A 21,644-nucleotide genomic window follows, 5' to 3' on the forward strand; every position below is an offset into this window, starting at 1 on the left:
AGGGCACGATATATTCGTATCAACGTTTCTTCCTGTTTAATTCAAGATCGGGGCTCTGGAAGAATGTACACTTAAACGTCACGGTGAGAAATACTCTTGGTTAAATCTTGCCCCGATATCCTTACGGAAGCAGATTCTAAGAGAGTCGAGAATATTCGTAGACTGGGCTCTGAAAACCGGATCTTCCAGTTTCCTATGTAAATTTTCGCGAGGTATTAAACGAGTTTCTTTCAGTTAAACGCGTTTTTTTATCATTTCTGCGTGCATTTGCGCTGCTTTCTTTGTGTGTGATCCATTCCCATGTATTACAACTTCACATTTCTCATACATTTAACTACGTTTTGATAGAGGCCTATTTTATACGCAGTATTTAGAATCGATAGAAAATCTGCAATGTCCCTCTATTCCACCAGTGAATCCTCCTTTGTCTCGGCTACTGAACAGATGTGAACATTCCACTGCATATCCATAAAAACTATTTCTGCCTGTCATTTTACGTTTGTTACATTCTGTTTTAATGGCGTTGCAATGTAAGTGGCCAGCAGTGTAATTAATACAAAAACGTCGACCACCTGACTTTCTTTAAATGAGTATTTCATTTACTCATATATCGTGAAATTGCTTAACATACTACATTAAGCAGGCAGTTCTTAGATACATTCATTCTGTCGTTTGGTATTAAACGAGACAGTGCATCCGCAGAAATTTTTCCAAAAGTAGACAATATCCTGAAATTGTCAGTTTTGATAATTCGTTCATATTTAAAACCTATCGTGTCCTAAGAAGTACATAAAAGTTATTATACCTCAAACGATCGCTAGTTATCCACTCAGCATTTTAAGGTTGATTAATTTGATAACAAATTTGTTAACATCGAGTATAGATTTAAGTGTCAGGAAGTTGTTTCTGAAAGTATTTGTATGGAGTGTAGCCATGTATGGCAGTGAAACGTGGACGATAAATAGTTTAGACAAGAAGAGAATAGAAGCTTTCGAAATGTGGTGCTACAGAAGAATGCTGAAGATTAGATGGGTAGATCACATAACTAATGAGGAGGTATTGAATAGAATTGGAGAGAAGAGAAATTTGTGGCACAACTTGACTAGAAGAAGGGATCGGTTGGTAGGGCATATTCTGAGGAATCAAAGGATCACCAATATAGTATTGGAGGGCAGCGTGGAGGGTAAAAATCGTAGAGGGAGACCAAGAGATGAATACACTAAACAGATTTAGAAGGATGGAGGTTGCAGTAGGTACTGGGAGATGAAGAACCTTGCAGAGGATAGAGTAGCATGGAGAGCTGCATCAAACCAGTCTCTGGACTGAAGACCACAACAACAACAGCAACTATTTGATAACCAAACAGTAATCATAATTCAGTTATATATGAAAATATCATTCTTGTACTCTATTTATATGAATGTGGGTGCAACATTTTTGATTCCATCATAAGATTAAATCCGGAATATCCAATGAATTTGAAAATAAAGCTAGGAAGTATCAAAAAATATATTCATTTTATTATGTCCGGTTGAAATTGAAAATTAAAAATCTCAAAAAGAAAAAAGTCAGAACGACTGAAAAAATTCTATTGCCTTTCATCAAAAATTGGAGATTATACTCCTCGAAGTGGAGAAACAGGAAATAATCTTTTAAAAAGGCTTAGTCAACACTGATATCACGTACATCGCACTATTTTTGTCCAATACATCGCGTTTGATCGCGTTAATGGATTTATTGAATTACTTTCATGCTTTCTATTTTTTAATGTTCACTAGCATAAGTAAAGCTCAACAAAATGCGATCTGAAAGCGATATGTTTTAGTTGGTTACGTAACGTGTAGCATAGAGCCATTGTATGACTAGATAAACAAGGGAAATCTCCCAATACCACCCACATATTGGTTTGTAGAAGAGAGTTAATACCGTAGGGCTGAACTGAGGGAGACCGCGCAACACCAGGTCATGGCCATCATAGTACGGCCATGGCAACCGGACGATAGAATTCCTAGCACTGCGACTGCATTATTCCACGAATTCTTGTCCCACAAGTATGCAGGAGAACTTCTGCGGTGTTAGGAAGGTATGAAATGAGGTGCAAGGGGAAGTAAAGGTGTGAGGGCGGGTTGAGAGTCGTGCTTGGATAACTCATTCGGTAGAGCACTTGGCCGCGAACGCTAAGGTCTGAGTTTCGAGTCCCGCTCCGGCACACAGTTTTAATATACCAACGAGTTTCAGCGCTGTAACGGAAAAAGGTACTTACCCAAATTCAAAGACGGCACAATTGCCCCCCGCCCTCCTCCCCCTTGCAGAAGACTACAGCTGTACACAGCATGCAATGTGTCCATACTCCACACCCACACTGTGGAGCCAACAGCACCGGTCGACGCCCTACAGACCGCAGCTGCCAAAGCAGGCACAGCTGTTGCAGCACGGTGAGACCAAGCAATGTCCTTCTACTCCACCGATAAATTTCTTATCTGACGCACTTTGCAAGTATAGCAGTAATAACACCCCAGTATACGCTGTATTCGACTCCTGCACATCACAGCCGGCCGTTGTGGCCGTGCGGTTCTGGGCGCTTCAGTCCGGAACCGCGCTGCTGCTACGGTGGCAGGTTCGAATCCTGCCTCGGGCATGGGTGTGTGTGATGTCCTTAGGACAGTTAGGTTTAAGTAGTTCTAAGTTCTAGGGTACTGATGACCTCAGATCTTAAGTCCCATAGTGCTCAGAGCCATTTGAACCCGTTTATAAGACGAGCAGCGTGCGGTGTTCCAGTCTTTATTTTACACGATGAAGTCATCACCTGTACCGGCAGTATATGGACGTCATCTCTTCGATGAGGAGTACATTGTGTGGCAGTCCAGTGCGCCTGCTGACGCACTCACTGCAAACATTCCGGCCTGCAACGAGCGGACCGCACTGTATCTCGCAGAATCGTCCTCCGAAAGCCCTTCTCGCTTGTATCTCGACGGTATCACGTTTCTGGTGGCTATGATGAAGTCACACTTCCTATCCTACGAAGATAATGTAGTGATTAAAGCACTGGACTTCATGCAAGTGGCAGTTGACCATGAATAAAGAAAATTGCGAAGTTATTCACATGAGTACTAAAAGGAATAAGCTAAATTTCGATTACGCGATAAGTCACACAAATCTGACTGCTGTAAATTCAACTAACTACTTAGGGATTACAATTATAAATAACCTAAATTGGAACGATCACATAGATAATATTGTGGGTAGAGCAAACCAAAGACTGCGATTCATTGGCAGAACACTTAGAAGGTGCAACAGGTCTACCAAAGAGACTGCTTACACTACACTTGTCCGCCCTATTCTGGAGTACTGCTGTGCGGTGTGGGATCCGTATCAGGTGGGACTGACGGATGACATCGAAAAGTACGAAGAAGGGCAGCTCGTTTTGTATTATCGCGAAATAGAGGAGATCGTGTCACAGACATGATACCTGAATTGGAATGGCAATCATTAAAACAAAGGCGTTTTTCGTTGCGACGGGATATTCTCAAGAAATTTCAATCACCGGTTTTCTCCTCCGACTGCGAAAACATTCTGTTGGCACCCACCTACATAGGGAGGAATGATCATCACGATAAAATAAGAGAAATCAGGGCTCGTTTCTCTTGCGTGCCGATCGAGAGTGGAACGGTAGAGAGACAGCATGAAGGTGGTTCATTGAACCCTCTGCCAGGCACTTTACTGTGAATAGCAAAGTAATCACGTAGATGTAGATGCATTCGAAGGGATCGAGTGACATTGTACTGAGTGCACTATCCGAAAATTACCTCGAGCAATTAAACAGATAACCGACTCGTGGAGATAACATCTTGGACCTACTGATAACAAACAGACCCGAACTTTTCGACTCTGTATGTACAGAACAGGGAATCAGTGATCATAAGGCCGTTGCAGCATCCCTGAATATGGAAGATAGTAGGAATATAAAAAAAGGGAGGAAGGTTTATCTGCTTAGCAAGAGTAATAGAAGGCAGATTTCAGACTACCTAACAGATCAAAACTAAAATTTCTGTTCCGACACCGACAATGTTGAGTGTTTATGGAAAAAGTTCAAGGCAATCGTAAAATGCGTTTTAGACAGGTACGTGCCGAGTAAAACTGTGAGGGACGAGAAAAACCCACCGTGGTACAACAACAAAGTTAGGAAACTACTGCGAAAGCAAAGAGAGCTTCACTCTAAGTTTAAACGCAGCCAAAACCTCTCAGACAAACAGAAGCTAAACGATATCAAAGTTAGCGTAAGGAGGGCTATGCGTGAAGCGTTCAGTGAATTCGAAAGTAAAATTCTATGTACCGACTTGACAGAAAATCCTAGGAAGTTCTGGTCTTACGTTAAATCAGTAAGTGGCTCGAAACAGCATATCCAGATGTCATTGAAACAGAGGATGACACGCGTAAAGCTGAAATACTAAAAACCTTTTTCCGAAGCTGTTTCACAGAGGAAGACCGCACTGCAGTTCCTTCTCTAAATCCTCGCACAAACGAAAAAAATGGCTGACATCGAAATAAGTGTCCAAGGAATAGAAAAGCAACTGGAATCACTCAACAGAGGAAAGTCCACTGGACCTGACGGGATACCAATTCGATTCTACACAGAGTACGTGAAAGAACTTGCCCCCCTTCTAACAGCCGTGTACCGCAAGTCTCTAGAGGAACGGAAGGTTTCAAATGATTGGAAAAGAGCACAGGTAGTCCCAGTCTTCAAGAAGGGTCGTCGAGCAGATGCGCAAAACTATAGACCTATATCTCTGACGTCGATCTGTTGTAGAATTTTAGATCATGTTTTTTGCTCGAGTATCAGGTCGTTTTTGGAAACCCAGAATCTACTATGTAGGAATCAACATGGATTCCGGAAACAGCGATCGTGTGAGACCCAACTCGCTTTATTTGTTCATGAGACCCAGAAAATATTAGATACAGGCTCCCAGGTAGATGCTATTTTTCTTGACTTCCGGAAGGCGTTCGATACAGTTCCGCACTGTCGCCTGATAAACAAAGTAAGAGCCTACGGAATATCAGACCAGCTGTGTGGCTGGATTGAAGAGTTTTTAGCAAACAGAACACAGCATGTTGTTATCAATGGAGAGACGTCTACAGACGTTAAAGTAACCTCTGGCGTGCCACAGGGGAGTGTTATGGGACCATTGCTTTTCACAATATATATAAATGACCTAGTAGATAGTGTCGGAAGTCCCATGCGGCTTTTCGCGGATGATGCTGTAGTATACAGAGAAGTTGCAGCATTAGAAAATTGTAGCGAAATGCAGGAAGATCTGCAGCGGATAGGCACTTGGTGCAGGGAGTGGCAACTGACCCTTAACATAGACAAATGTAATGTATTGCGAATACATAGAAAGAAGGATCCTTTATTGTATGATTATACGATAGCGGAACAAACACTGGTAGTAGTTACTTCTGTAAAATATCTGGGAGTATACGTGCGGAACGATTTGAAGTGGAACGATCATATAAAATTAATTGTTGGTAAGGCGGGTACCAGGTTGAGATTCATTGGGAGAGTCCTTAGAAAATGTAGTCCATCAACAAAGGAGGTGGCTTACAAAACACTCGTTCGACCTATACTTGAGTATTGCTCATCAGTGTGGGATCCGTACCAGATCGGGTTGACGGAAGAGATAGAGAAAATCCAAAGAAGAGCGGCGCGTTTCGTCACAGGGTTATTTGGTAACCGTGATAGCGTTACGAAGATGTTTAACAAACTCAAGTGGCAGACTCTGCAAGAGAGGCGCTCTGCATCGCGGTGTAGCTTGCTCGCCAGGTTTCGAGAGGGTGCGTTTCTGGATGAGGTATCGAATATATTGCTTCCCCCTACTTATACCTCCCGACGAGATCACGAATGTAAAATTAGAGAGATTAGAGCGCGCACGGAGGCTTTCAGACAGTCGTTCTTCCCATGAACCATACGCGACTGGAACAGGAAAGGGAGATAATGACAGTGGCACGTAAAGTGCCCTCCGCCACACACCGTTGGGTGGCTTGCGGAGTATAAATGTAGATGTAGATGTAGAGTGGAATTCAGCTTCCGTCCGGCCATCCAGACATAAGTCTTCCATGGTTTTCGAAGATCACCTAAAGACAAATTCTGGGGATATTGTCTTTCTCATTCTTATGTATTTCCGAGCTTCTGCTCCATTTCTAATGACCTGGTCAGTGACAGGGCGTTAGTCCCTAATTGTCCTTACACCCCAGTAGCGTCTAACAACGGAGTATGCCCGCAGTTGTACTCGGCTGGACCTTTGGTCAGCAATTGTCGGTGTTGTCTGTAAAAATAGAAGGACGAAGAAGTAACCACCGAACGACGTCTGACCGTCTGACCATCTCTGGCAGTGCGTCCGGTAAATGATACCACGAGGCCGTTCGACCGAATCGGCTATCCGAAAGTCTTCACCCACCCTCAGTCAGCCTATTACTTGTAACTGATTTAGAGGACTGTCATACAGATCGTTCACAAGTAACATTGATTGGTGCCATTTCCTTGACTTATGGAAAGCTTTCGATACAGTTCCGCAGTATTTCGTGAACATAATACGAGCTCTCAAGATTTGTGATTGGATTCAGGTTTCCTTGCACATAGCATTCAAAATATCGTTCTTCTTCTTCTTCTTCTTCTTCCGTCATGCATCAGGCTTTCCCTCAGCCTGTTGCAGCTACACCTGGTCCTTCCATCGTTTTGCAGCTCTTCCAATGCACCTTTTACCTTGCAGAGTATATCGCCATCGTTCTTAAAACAACAAATTCGAGAGATGTAAAGATAACATCGGGAATGTCCCAATGGAGTGTTTGTTATAGGGCCATTACTGCTTACTGTTTACATTAACCCTTGGTGTTCCAAAAATACGAAAAAATATTATCTCAAACATTTTCACATAATTAACTTTTATGAACACAGTAAGCAACGGTTACAATAAGAAATTGACAAAAAGTAAATAATTGTCTTAAGGAGGTGATTGCACATTGAAATTTAAATGTGAAATTTTGCACAAAATTAATTTTTAATATCATGGTGAGAAACGAATGTAAGATCAAATTGTCAACGACCAGTTATTTTAAGGGGATGGTTTCACATTCGAACCCGCTGGGGCATATAGTTTTCAACCACAGCATCATTTCGTGTGGTACCGTATATTTGAAAGAAAATTCACATTTTTCGTAGACAAAATCCCACAACTCGGAACTTCCATGAACTCATAACGCCTAAAACAAATTATAGTACTACATAACTGGGAAAAGTGGGTCTAAAATTTAATAAATCTAGTATCAAAATTACTGGTTTCGTTTCGATAATATAAAAGCAATAGTGTAACTTCAAATTTACGTTACAGATAGATTTACTTTCAATGTCAATAATCTCCTCAGTATGTCCACTATAGAAAAACCGTGCGGCAGAATCACCAGCAATCACGTAGCACAATCTCCGCGCCGACTGTTGCTTTGAATGCTGTAAGTGACTTCTATGACGCACTACATTCGTAGGAGTGTTTCAGGGCGCCTCTAGAAATCTCCGTCTGGCAATAGCATTGGTGATTTCCAAAATAAAATAAATAAATAAATAAAATAAAATTGCCGTTTCAGGTAGAAAACGCTTGTGCCGAAATGGTCAACGATCTAGCGCAGGGGTGGACAAAAGCTCTGGGCCACTTTGTGGAAGCAGAGGCTAACGGAGGGCCGCATCTTTTAAAATGATTTCATGAATTAGCTAACTTTGCATCTTAGAAAAACTTCTGTCTTAGCGGGCTCCACAAAAAACATTAGCGGACCGTTATTTGCCTAAACTTGATCTTGTGGACGGCGTTGGAGGCTCCATGAGGTATTCACGTGCGACGCTGTTGTGTGTCGGAAGCTTGCGGGGCCAAAAGACTGTGGCGAAATGCAAGAAGACTTGCCAAGGATCGCTGATTGGTGCGGGGTCTGGCAGTTGACACTGAACATAAATAAATATCGCGCTTAGATAGGCAAAGAAATCCACTACCGAGCGAGTACATTATTGATTCAAAACCCTTAAAAAATAAACTACCGTAACATATCTAGGAGCAATTGATCGGAGCGACCTCAAGTGGAACGACCACATATAAAAAAAACTGTAGGAAAAGTAGATGCCAGGATGAGATTCATTGTGAGAATCAAAAGGAAATGACAATAATCAACGAAAGAAGTGGCATAAACAAATCTGTTCGACCGATGTACACCAGTCCGGTACCCTTGCAAGTCAGATTCATAGAAGGAATTGCGAAGATGCAACGAAGAGCAGCGTGTTCCTGTACGGACTCGTTTAGTCGAAGAGAGAGTATTACGGAGATGCTGTAACTACTGTGGCAGGCGTCACGAGACATGCGTTTGTGCCCCGCGGAGAGATTTACTGGTGGAATTCCAAGAGCGCACGTTCCAGGAAAAGTCGGACAAAATATTACTTCCTCTCATTTAGTGAAATGAGTACGGAGAGAAAATGGGAGAAATTAGAGCTCTTACGGAAGTTTATGAATAGTTGTTCCTCCCACGCGACCATTCGAGAATGGAACGGCGAAGGAGTGGAAATAATAGTCGTACCAGAAGTACCGTCCGCCACCAACCGTAACGTGGCCTGCGTAGCACAGCTCTAGATGTAGATGCTGAAATGATAACATACTCAACTTTTCAGTCCGTTATACCTGTTTAAAATGGGAAAAATAACAGCAGTCAGAGTCCTCGCAACACACATCTTATTTTTGATCACCTTGAGCTCTTTAGCTGATTCTTGTTAATAGTAAGAAAAATCACGACTGCTTCGTTGGTATATACTTATTACGTCATGACTGGTTCTGTTCAAAATAACATCACTTAAGCTAGTGTACTCAGCAGCCCATGTTGCTTGAACTCACTGGCCGTCGCGCTTCTGCCATACAGCCGTCGGTGTGTTTATGTGATCGCCATGTTTCCAGAATTTGCCTTTAACGTTATGGAAGATAACTACACTTCTTAAGTCATGATTTTGGCACATATCTATGAGGATTTCTCTTGAAGACTGTTAGCAGCCTAGCCCAACGTTCTTTTGAACGAAACTGGTCGTGACATAATAAAAAATACCAACACATCTGTGATGGTTCGTATTTCTATCTGCATTTGACAGACTATAAGCAGCAGTTTTTCCATTGAAAAATTTCCTCCAGTATTCAGGTGCATCTTATGCTCGAAATTAATATAAAAATGCACAGTGTTTGATTTAAAATTCCTGCCAGACTTAAAAATGGCCATATATTGGGATGCCGCAGGTAACTCTCGATCGGCAACATTCGATATAACTGGCAGCAGCGGTGCACCGATGAGACGAACATGTGTTGGGGGGATTCACAAGCTTGCTAACACTGTCTCTTTCCCACCCAGAACACTGCCTAGCCGATGATGCGTCATTCCAGTCTACGGCGCCAGTGAACTTGAATTTAAAGTTATTTGTGTCATCGGTAACAGTACAGTATTTTTGTAAGTAGCTACTTGGGGAAAAATGTATTCATATGATGCGGGCTATAAATTGAAAGTAATAACATTTCCAGAATAACATGGAAACAAAGCAGCTGAGCGGCATTTCGGCTCTCCACCAACAGAAAAAAACACTCGCGATTGGCGAACTAAATAAATAAGAACTGCGAAACGCTACACGTGCAGATAGAGAAGTGAATGCAAAATTGCCAAAACTAGAAGATGACGTACTGAAATGGATTGAAGAACACCGTCAAAATGGCACTGGAATTTATATAAAAATGATTCAAATACACGCTTGTAAGCTAGCGCTACCATGGAGCTTAGCAGACTTTAAGCGTGGATTTGGTTGGTCCTAAAGGTTTACGAAGCGCCATGGACTTAGTACGCGAACCAAACCACAATATCTCAGAAAATGGTACAAGAGTATGAAGAGATGATTTTATCTTTCTATCTCTTTCTTATTCAACGTTGGAATAAAACCAGTGTGGAACTAAGCAAAATAGCAATACGGACGAAACTTCTCTGACATTTGATGCGCCGAGTAACAGTATTTTTGCCAAGAAAGGTGCTAAGTCGGCCGTTGTGGCCGAGCGGTTCTAGGCGCTTCAGTCTGGAACCGCGAGACCGCTACGGTCGCAGGTTCGAATCCTGCCTCGAGATTGTATGTATGTGTTGTACTTAGGTTAGTTAGGTTTAAGTACTTCTAAGTTCTAGGCATCAAAAAACTTACTACGCTGTTGTCCTTTCATGTTGTGCTGACGGTATAAACGTAATCCAATGATCATTTTCAAGCGCAAAACAATGCTAAAACCTTCTGAAATACTGGCAGGTGTTGTTCACGTACATGACAATGACTGAATGGACGAGGCTGGTATGAAATTATGAATTAAAAGAGCGAGGGAGAGAAGGAAAGGTGATTTATTGAAGAAGAATTCTCTTCTTGATCTAGTTCAGAAGGAGAAATTAAGAGGGGGAAATACAGATCTTGCTGTTATTGCGGGAGGACTTACTTCATAATTGCAACCTTTCGATGTCTCGATAAATAAACCATTTGAAGTGTATGTGAGAGAGGAATGGAACAAATGAATGAACTACATCTACGTGATTACTTTGCTATTCACAATAAAGTGCCTGGCAGAGGGTTCAATGAACCACCTTCAAGCTGTCTCTCTACCATTGCACTCACGAACGGTGCGCAGGGGAAACAAGCACTTAAATTTTTCTATGCGACCCCTGATTTCTCTTATTTTATCGTGATGATTATTTCTCCCTATATAGGTGGGTGCCAACAGAATGTTTTCGCAGTCGGAGGAGAAAACTAGTGATTGAAATTTCATGAGGAGATCCAGTCGCAACGAAAACCGCCTTTGTTTTAATGATTTCCACTCCAATTCACGTGTCATGTCTGTGACACTATCTCCCCTAGTTTGCGATAATACAAAACGAGCTGCCCTTCTTTGTACTTTTTGATGTCAGTCCCACCTGATGCGGATCCCACACCACACAGCAGTACTCCAGAATAGGGCGGACAAGCGCAGTGTAAGCAGTCTCTTTGGTAGACCTGTTGCACCTTTTAAGTGCTCTGCCAATGAATCGCAGTCTTTGGTTTGCTCTACCCACAATATTATCTATGTGATCGTTCCAATTTAGGTTATTTGTAATTGTTATCCCTAAGTATTTTGTTGAATTTACAGCCTTCATATTTGTGTGGCTTATCGCGTAATCGAAATTTAGCTTATTTCTTTTAGTACTCATGTGAATAAATTCCCAATTTTCTTTATTCAGGGTCAATTGCCATTTTTAGCACCATACAGATATCTTATCTAAATCATTTTGCAAGTCGTTTTGATCATCTGATGACTTTACAAGACGGTAAATGACAGCATCATCTGCAAACAATCAAAGACGGCTACTCAGATTATCTCCTATGTCGTTAATATAGATCAGGAACAATAGAGGGCCTATAACACTCCCTTGGGGAACGCCGGATATTACTTCTGTTTTACTCGATGACTTTCCGTCTATTACTACGAACTGTGACCTTTCTGACAGGAAATCACGAATCCAGTCGCACAACTGAGACGATACTCCGTAGGCACGCAGTTTAATTAGAAGACGCTTGTGAGGAACCGTGTCGAAAGCCTTCTGGAAATCTAAAAATATGGAATGAATTTGACATCCCCTGTCGATAGCACTTGTTACAAAAAATGGCTCTGAGCACTATGGGACTTAACATCTATGGTCATCAGTCCCCTAGAACTTAGAACTACTTAAACCTAACTAACCTGAGGACATCACACAACACCCAGTCATCAGCACTTGTTACTTCATGAGTATGAAGAGCTAGTTGGTTTCACAAGAACTATATTTTCTGAAATCGTGCTGACTATATGTGGATGAATGAAACCGAACACGAATTCACGCTGAAGAGAGCTTTAAGACGACCTACAATCAAACAAGTGTGTTATTGGATAAAACAGTCGTGGTCTAGATTGAGAGAAGACATTATTGTTAAATTGTTAATGCATCAGTAGCGCTTTCGATGGCAGCAAACACCATCTCATATATATGAAGAGTACGACGAAGAGGTAGAAAAAGAAGAAGAAAGTTCAGATGACAATTTTCAGGGATTTTAAAGGTCAAATCGGTATTATAAGCTCGGAAACCTTTTTTTTAATCTCGCTTTGCAACCCAATAATAGAAATGGTAAAAATGTTATTTTAAAAAAAATTGCTTATAAATTAAGGTGCGTCCTACAGTCCGTAAAATGCGATATCATGTCTTATTGATGGAAGCCGCCATGCATCCGTTTAACAGCTGTTTCCCTGTTTAGTGAAAACGACTTCAGAATGAGAGCTGGGACAGACAAGTCGGAAACAGAGCGCGTGCCCACACTAGGCTGGCTAGTTCCTTAACCTACGCAAGGCGGCAGGCCTTGGTGGGCCGTTAACAGGAGGCGTGCGGTCCGTCCCATGCTGCGGCCGCCCACAGCGCGCGGCGGACCCCGAGCAGAGGCAGCGCCGCAGCCGCGTGGGCCCAGCGCTCAAGGTCACCGCCTGCTTACAGCCCCTGCCGCAGTTGCCAGATGGGCAGGCCACGGCCGAACGCCCGGTCACCTGTCCGACAGCTGGCCCTCTCGTGCCACAAGGAAAGCCGGGAACCGGAAGGTTCCCGGCTTAGGCCTCGCCGGGACCCTCTGACTTCAGTACATAAAGATTTCTTTGCCACGGTCTGCAAGCAGGGTATGTAACAATAACTACGACATAACATGGTCTGTTTCATTAATATCATATCATTTCCCTAAACGAACCACAGTAAAAACCTCGACGTTAGAGATACATGTTGGATGCAGGGCCTACAATACGTTCCATAGTACACTACTGGCCATTAAAATTGCTACACCACGAAGATGACGTGCTACTGACGCGAAATTTAACCGAGAGGACGAAGATGCTGCGATATGCAAATGATTAGCTTTTCAGAGCATTCACACAAGGTTGGCGCCGGTGGCGGCACCTACAACGTGCTGACATGAGGAAAGTTTCCAACCGATTTCTCACATACAAACAGCAGTTGACCGACGTTGCCTGGTGAAACGTTGTTGTGACGTCTCGTGTAAGGAGGAGAAATGCGTACCATCACGTTTTCGACTTTAATAAAGGTCAGATTGTAGCCTATCGCGATTGCGGTTTATCGTATTGCGACATTGCTGCTCGCGTTGGTCGAGATCCAATGACTGTTAGCAGAATATGGAATCGGTGGGTTCAGGAGGGTAATACGGAACGACGTGCTGGATCCCAACGGCCTCGTATCACAAGCAGTCGAGATGACAGGCATCTTATCCGCATGGCTGTAACTGATCGTGCAGCCACGTCTCGATCCCTGAGTCAACAGATGGGGACGTTTGCAAGACAACAACCATCCGCACGAACAGTTCGACGACGTTTGCAACAGAATGGACTATCACCTCGGAGATCACGGCTGCGTTTACCCTTGACGCTGCGTGACAGACAGGAGCGCCTACAATGGTGTACTCGACGACGAACCTGGGTGCACGAATGGCAAAATGTCATTTTTTGGGTGAATCCAGGTTCTGTTTACTGCATCATGATGGTCGCATCCGTGTTTGGCGACATCGCGGTGAACGCACATTGGAAGCGTGTATTCGTCATCGCCATACTGGCGTATCACCCGGCGTGATTGTATGGGGTGCCATTGGTTACACGTCTCGGTCATCTCTTGTTCGCATTGACGGCACTTTGAACAGTGGACGTTACATTCCAGATGTGTTACGACTCGTGGCTCTACGCTTCATTCGATGCCTGCGAAACCCTACATTTCAGCAGGATAATGCACGACCGCATGTTGCAGGTCCTCTACAGGCCTTTCTGGATAGAGATTAATGTTCGATTGCTGCCCTGTCCAGCACATTCTCAAGATCTCTCACCAATTGAAAACGTCTGGTCAATGGTGGCCGAGCAAGTGGCTCGTCACAATACGCCAGACACTACTCTTGATGAACTGTGGTACCGTGGTGAAGCTGCATGGGCAGCTGTACCTGTACACGCCATCCAAGCTCTGACTCAATGCCCAGGCGTATTAGGGCCTTTATTACGGCCAGAGGTGGTTGTTCTGGGTACTGATTTCTCAGGGTCTATGCACCCAAATTGCGTGAAAATGTAATCACATGTCAGTTCTAGTACAATATATTTCTCCAATGAATACCCGTTTATCATCTGCATTTCTTCTTGGTGTAGCGATTTTAATGGCCAGTAGTGTATTACACTGCTTGCCACTAAAATTGCAGCACTATGAAGGCAGCATGCAACGAATGTCAAACTGGCATGAAGCTTACTATACCGTGGATATGCAAATAGCCGGCATTGTAGCTAGAGTTATCAAATCATTCTGTTTATCCGGATTCCACCCGGTTTTTAATAGTCTATTTCGACCCCTTGCTGTAAATTTATAAAACAGTAAAAAAATGATTTTTGGACGTCCATGTCAAGTTGTTGTTCTGTGATGTCAAGTTCATCTGGCGCACTGAAATGGAAACCACGCATAAATTGGGAGAAATGAAAGCAGGTTGGCAACACTTGCGGCAACCGTCGACTATCGTGGCACGGCAACAAGGTCTCAGCTTCGCTCCTGCACTGTATCGTACTGCGTGTCGAGGAGGCCGTGGTCGTAGGCTGTGGTCGTGGCGCCTTCATTGACATTAAATGTTGTCATTGCAGTTCATGTTTCGAATATGCGTAAAGACTAACGAAGCAAATTGCCTAAAATGTTCCTAAGTGAACAGTTGAAATCGGAAACCAGATCAACATTTTTAGAGAAAATTGTATCTGATAAATGTTGTGATTTCGTGAACAATCGTTCAGTGAAATGAATATTAATAACTTTTGATTTTTTTGCAACCCCTCCTCGCAGTGCAGCTGTGGAAAGGATAATTTCCTTATTAAACGAACACTGGACTAAAGAAGGTAATAGACTTCATGTGCAAGTTGTTGATCGTCAGTTGTAAAGATCTCACTTGCTCTCAATACTACGATAACATCAAATCCGAGAAAGAGTTACTAAAGAAGGTGCGAGGAAGCGAGAAATATGCTTTGTAAAAAAGTAACCCACTGTAGTTCATGTAAATATTGTTGATAATACCGCCTCCTAGCCCCCCACAGTTTTTTTCGTTCGGAAATATGACAGCCCTAATTGTACGAGTAACGCCATCCACATTTTGTAGGTAAGGAAATATTACGCTGCAGATTTCGTATTCTGGAATCTTATTTGAATATTGTTTGATTCTGAGATAACCGAGTTGTGCCTTGTGCAAGAAGGGGAAACACGTCAAGCTTCGACGTGCGAAGGCCGCTGGCTGTGTCCTGTCTATTTTTCAGTGACATTATATCTCATCAACATAACTCAAGAGTCCATATATTTGTCCGTGCAGTCCTGGCCTTCCTCGATCGGAGTGTAGTGTGTAGGAAGCCTGCATACTCGGTTCGCTACATAAACAATCAAACAAGTCGTATTAATGAGTTCTGTTACAATAAGAAAATTACAATACTTAACTTTCGAAATTACACAGTTGTGTCGCAAGCAAAGGGCGACATACGAAATAATCAGTCTTTGCAGTGATTGCTGATCTCTAACGGGCAAAAGTCTTTCCTGAACTGCTATCGAAATGCCTAACGTTGACACTGCTATCCAAGTCGCTAATCTTGAAGCTGCTATTGAACTGGGATGCTACTAGTCGGGCGTGGCGCTTATGGCCTGTTCACCTACAGGCCACTGCTGTCGCGTTGTCATCCTGGAAGGGAGGTCAGCATGCGATTGGATGACCCATTCTCACAGTCTTCTCTGCTTTGTCGTTCCCGACTGGCGTGTCAGCGCTTGACTTTACGCCGTAACATTCCTCCCCCCAAAACTACGGACCATCTTCATATCGGGCACGACAACAGGGGGGGGGGGGGGTTTGAGGGGGGAGTGGGGGAAGGGCAGAGGCAGGAGCGTGGATACCGTGATGGACCGGAAGCTGTCGTTGGTCGCTGCAGGGGACGTCACACTTCCAGTCGTACCCCGCCATCTGGGCTTCGCTCTGGTGGAAATGTTTCCCGGAAAACGCCCAGACGGGTACGTGTCCACTTCCTGAGGCCCATACCATGACGTAGAAGGCGTCAGCTGCTACGGTGTGGGCGGGTCCAATTCCATCGATAGGACGAGCTCCGTCTCCATAGGCTCACCCCGCAGTGTCGTGATGATACCACCTGGCGGCTGCTGTGGCCGCGTTGTCCTCGGGATCTGTGAATCTGGGAGAAGCGACACAGAAGGATCACCATGCACAAGACAGTGGCGATTTTGACTGTGATGTCGGCGCTGCAATCTGTCTGCACCTGAAATGACATTCATGAATGTGCCAAGTCGAAGAAGGATCTCGCCTCGCGCTCACCGTCTGCTGCCGCTAAAAACTCAAAAGTCACAATACCATGCAGCGCGAAGCAATGCTTGCGGCATTCCTTCGGCGCCGCATGCTAAGAAGGGTGGAGCAGGGTCCGATGGCAGCGTCCGTGAAGCAATTCCGCCGGCGATGGTCCATCTCGTCGATGCTAATGATAGGAGGTGAGAAACAGTTGCACTGCTTGATACCTGCCCTGTGCGGTGCATAGTTTGGCCATCTGCTGCTTGAAGGTTCTGATGAAACGTTCCGCTTCGCCGTTTTACTGTGGATGCAACGGTGCACTAGTTAGATGCTGTATGCCATTGTGTTTACTGAATGTTTCAAATTCATTTGACAAAGATTGAAATTTGTGGTAAACTGCTGAGGTCATCGGCCTATAGGCTTGAGGACCCGAACCTCCAACGGGGGAGCCGCACCTACTGTGGCAAGACGCCTCAGACAGAGCGGCTGCCCCGCGAGGCACGTGAACTGAGGGCCGTTATCCGACACTATGACTTCAGACAAACCTTCGAGGCAAAAACTGGAGGACAACGCCTGACCTGTGCTACGTGACATTGTCGAGTTCACTGGCACAGCAGAAGGAAACTTGCTGTAAGAGTCTACCACAATGAACCAACGAATGTTCCAGAAAGGTCCTACATTTATCTCAACTGACCAATTCAGCCCCAGTAGCTTGTTGGTGAGAACTGGGAAATAGGTGACAAGAAAGTGTTTGTGATGTTTTAACCAATCATGACAGACTATTATGTCGATTCTGAAAAGCCGAATCCTCACAAACCCACTCTAGACCATTACCACTGATTTTGAGGAGAAGGAGGAGATTAGTGTTTAACGTTCCATCGACAACAAGTTCATTAGAGACGGAGCACAAGCTCGGATGAGGGAAGGATGGTGAAGGGAAGTGACCGTGTCCTTCTGAAGGAACCATTCCGGCATTTGTCTTAAACGATTTAGGGTAATCACGGAAAATCTAAATCACGATGGTCAGACGCGGGTTTCAACCGGCATGACCACGGAATGACCATATAAAATTAATCGTCGGTAAAGCAGACGCCAGACTGAGATTCATTGGAAGAATCCTAAGGAAATGCAGTCCGAAAACAAAGGAAGTAGGTTACAGTACACTTGTTCGCCCACTGCTTGAATACTGCTCATCGGTGTGGAATCCGTACCAGATAGGGTTGATAGAAGAGGTAGAGAAGATCCAACGCAGAGCAGCGCGCTTCGTTACAGGATCATTTAGTGATCGCGAAAGCGTCACGGAGATGATAGATAAACTCCAGTGGAAGACTCTGCAAGAGAGACGCTCAGTAGCTCGGCACGGGCTTTTGTTGAAGTTTCGAGAACATACCTTCACCGAGGAGTCAAGCAGTATGTTACTCCCTCCTACGAATATCTCGCGAAGAGACCATGAGGATAAAATCAGAGAGAAGAGAGCCCACACAGAGGCATACCGACAATCTTTCTTTCCACGAACAATACAAGACTGGAATAGAAGGGAGAACCGATAGAGGTACTCAAGGTACCTTCCGCCACGCACCGTTAGGTGGCTTGCGGAGTATGGATGTAAATGTAGATCCTTGCGAACGCGAGTCTAGTGTGCTAGCCACTGTGGTACCCTGCCCGGTATCACTGATTTTAACATTCTTTGTGAACTGCTCAACCATTATTTATAATTATATAAAGAACTACCTACATTTTTTTGTTGAATTCCCTACTCCTAACAGCTTCTGTGTAGAAACTCTGAATCTCTATTTTTTTCCCCGCTGATGCAGGATGTACACAGCTCTGAAGATAAATCAGAAGTGACTTCCGCGAGATGAAATTCTGCTTTTTATACCCTCCAAACACTTCCAAATACTTATTGCTGCTGACTCAACGTTTATCTTTATCTTGTGTGCTCAATAGGAGGACCACAGATTCTGTAACATTAAATGAGAAAAAACTTGTAGTTAGAGATATGGTGAACAAAATATGTTCCTAGATACGATGAACAATATGTTTGAATGACAGACTCGATAAGCAGAACAGTTTTTTTTTACGTCTAATTTCCGACTCTACTCTTTCAGCCTGCAACAGATCCCACGATGTTGATTGTGTGACGGTTCAGTGCTAACCGAAAACTTGTAGTGAAGTCTTCCAGCTTTCGTGCCCAAGCCTCTCTGCTGAGTCAGCAGAGATTTCTTCCGTTTTGCACAAACACCAAGTGTGACGAAACACAGCCTTAAGCAAGCTGAGACAAGAAACAGGTAAGCTGAGTTTTTTCCCAAGTTTTTGTTAGGCTTTGTTTCCAGATTGCCGACCCTCCAGCCTCTCTCCCTCTCTCTCTTTCTGTGTGTGTGTATTAATTTTTTTGTTCTGAGTTAATTTTTTTAAAATAACCAGTTCAGAAACCAAATTTTTTGAAACATTAATAGTTCAAAAAAATGGTTCAAATGGCTCTGAGCGCTATGGGACTTAACATCTGAAGTCATCAGTCCTCTAGAACTTAGAACTACTTAAACCTAACTAACCTAAGGACATCACACACATCCATGCCCGAGGCAGGATTCGAACCTGCGATCGTAGCGGTCGCGCGATTCCAGACTGAAGCGCCTAGAACCGCTCGGCCACACCGGCTGGCAGACATTAATAGTTTCTTGTATTATTCCGAGAAGGGCGAGGTTTACTCAGAAAATATCTGGAGGGGGGTCCCATCAAAAGTTTCTTGCTAATCAGAGCCAGGATTCTCAGAAAAAGTCTGAAGGGTATTTCCCAAACTTCATTGTGAAGCAGAGCTTTCATATTTTTAAAAAAATAATGGTTATAGGAAACCGTCAATTTTTATTTGCAAACCGCAGTGTGAGCTTTCTTTGTCAGTTGTTGTCTGGACATTGAGCAAGTAACAGCGTTAGCAGAGATCAGTTGTCTCTTACTGTTGATTATACACCGGCATCAAGATAACTTCTGTTTTCTGCAACACATAATTCTTGAATGAAACACTGCATTCTGAATATTTACATTCACATCATCGCCCCAACAGTATCCATTTTGTATGCTACTAGCCATTTGGGAAAATAATGTTGCCCACCCTGTCGTTCACCCTGGCGATGGTTGAGTGCAACGGTATTCTGTGTTTCAGGGGCATAGTGTGTGTTATCCTTGTCAGCTGTTGCTTGGACATTGAGCAACTAGGCACTGTCCATATTTTGTTTACGTTTCAGATGGGTATCAAATGAACTGGAAAAGATTTGCAAAAGACAAAGCAGGCTGCTTGATGCGATTTTATTATTTACAAAGGTTCCTGAGAAATTTAAAATACTTGCTGACACACTGCCAGTCGGATTACAGAGTAGAAATGAATCAGACGCGAAGGCAGGTCATGGATCACATAGTTGTAAAATCAAATCATGTGAAAACTAATCTTATCCACTTCTTTGTGTTTCAGATAGATACAAAATGGACTCCTGAAAATTTGCGAAGGGCAGAACAAAGCAATTTCTGCGGGTTTATCGATTGAAAAGGCACCTAAAACTTTTAAAATATCTCATAGCACACTGCAATACAAATTAAAGAGTGGAAATGAATTGGACCAGAAGGTAACCTTAATTTTTGTATCCCATTATTGTTGAATAAAGCAATGTGTTGGTCATCCTGTAAAAACTAACCTTAACCATTTCTTTTTTTATGTTTCAGATGGGGGCAAAATGGATTGTAGAAGATTTAGAAAAGGCAAAAAATTTTGCTGCTGCAGGTTTTTCGATTACTAAGGTAGCTGAATTTTTTAAAATATCTTGTAGCATCTGCAAAAAGTTCATTTTGCAAATTCGGAAACAGTCCACGTATTCATTTGATTGATTTGGTCCACGTATTGATTTGGATCAAACAGCACGCACTGGCTTATAGGAACAGATGGCCAGAGATTGTATTTGCTTCCACAGAAGAATTGAAAATATTAGTCAAATAATTGAGCCAATATTACATCTACAGCGTGATGCACGAGATGAGCGAACAAGCACAGGTAACAATGATACGCAATGCTGCAGCCTTATCTGTCACTAGGCTATGCGAATGCTGAGAGGGCATGCTTACAATTGCACCCAATACTTGTGCAGTAACGCTTTAATTGTCATGACACACTCATTAAAAATATTTTTTATTTTTACAACAATTTCTTTTATAACATGAAGATGTGTTGCGGAGAATTTAGGTCTGCCTGTTAAACTCTTTTTTTTTTTTTTCCAACACAGATCGACAAAGAGAGAAAAAAGATTATGTTTCTGGGAATATCTCAAGGAGGGCTCCTCTTTCCTTCAGAAATGTGTGTTATAAATAAGATTGAAAGAACTAGCTAACACTTGCTAATCACATTTTTACCTGATGATTCAGCAGGGAGGCATACTGTAAGAGCTGGATATAAACGTGCTAATGGTGTAACTTGACATCGTTTTTACACAAGTCTGACTGGTTTAGATAGAGAGGAGGGCTGTGGGGTATTAAGCACACAACTGGTATATTTCCATCATCTTAAATTTTTAGTATTGCACTGTATGACTGGTTGAAAAAAAGAGGTGGATTTCATTAAACTCTGATTGGTTGCAAGCAGAAGGGGACGGGCTATAAAGCATACAATTAGTCTGTATGTAAATAACGTAACTTGAACATTTTTACAGTATGCTCCGATTGCTTGGAAAGAGGAGATGGGTGTAGGGTATAAAGCACTCAATCGGTGCGTTTCCGTCGTTTTGGAGTTTTAATACTGCACAACGATTCGCTGGTGATAAGGAGAGAGGGGAGGGGAAGATGATTTAAAATTTTTCATTGGCACAGTTAGGCTGATTCCGCCATCTTGGATTTTCAGTACTGTGCTATGATTGGCTGGAGATAAGATGGGAGAAGAAAAGGGGAGGGGGAAGAGAGATAGCGATTTTCATTTCCAGTTATTGACTGATGACGTCATTAGCCCAATGTCATCAATGACCTAATGCATGACGTTCTTGGTCACGTGATGTCTTTGAATGTCAAGGTTAAGGTCATACGTCAAAGGTAATTTAACCCTGTCCCTAAATATAGGAACACGAAGGTCAAATGTCAATTCGTGTCCAGAACGCCCATAATAACCCTGGTATGCAGGTGATCAGAATTTCAGTGCAACCACACAGCGCCAACTTCATTCTGTGTGTAAGGAAAGATTACA

General features: G+C 43.2%; 1 long non-coding RNA gene across 1 annotated transcript; it reads left to right on the top strand.

Moving 5' to 3' along the window:
• Positions 1 to 12,622: 12,622 nt before the first annotated feature.
• Positions 12,623 to 20,461, top strand: LOC124787606. The gene is made up of 4 exons (XR_007015973.1): positions 12,623 to 12,755; positions 18,538 to 18,717; positions 19,896 to 20,046; positions 20,144 to 20,461. It is a non-coding gene; the product is annotated as an uncharacterized LOC124787606 (long non-coding RNA).
• Positions 20,462 to 21,644: the final 1,183 nt, after the last annotated feature.

Source organism: Schistocerca piceifrons, chromosome 3 (assembly GCF_021461385.2).
Source record: "Schistocerca piceifrons isolate TAMUIC-IGC-003096 chromosome 3, iqSchPice1.1, whole genome shotgun sequence".
NCBI lineage: Eukaryota > Metazoa > Arthropoda > Insecta > Orthoptera > Acrididae > Schistocerca > Schistocerca piceifrons.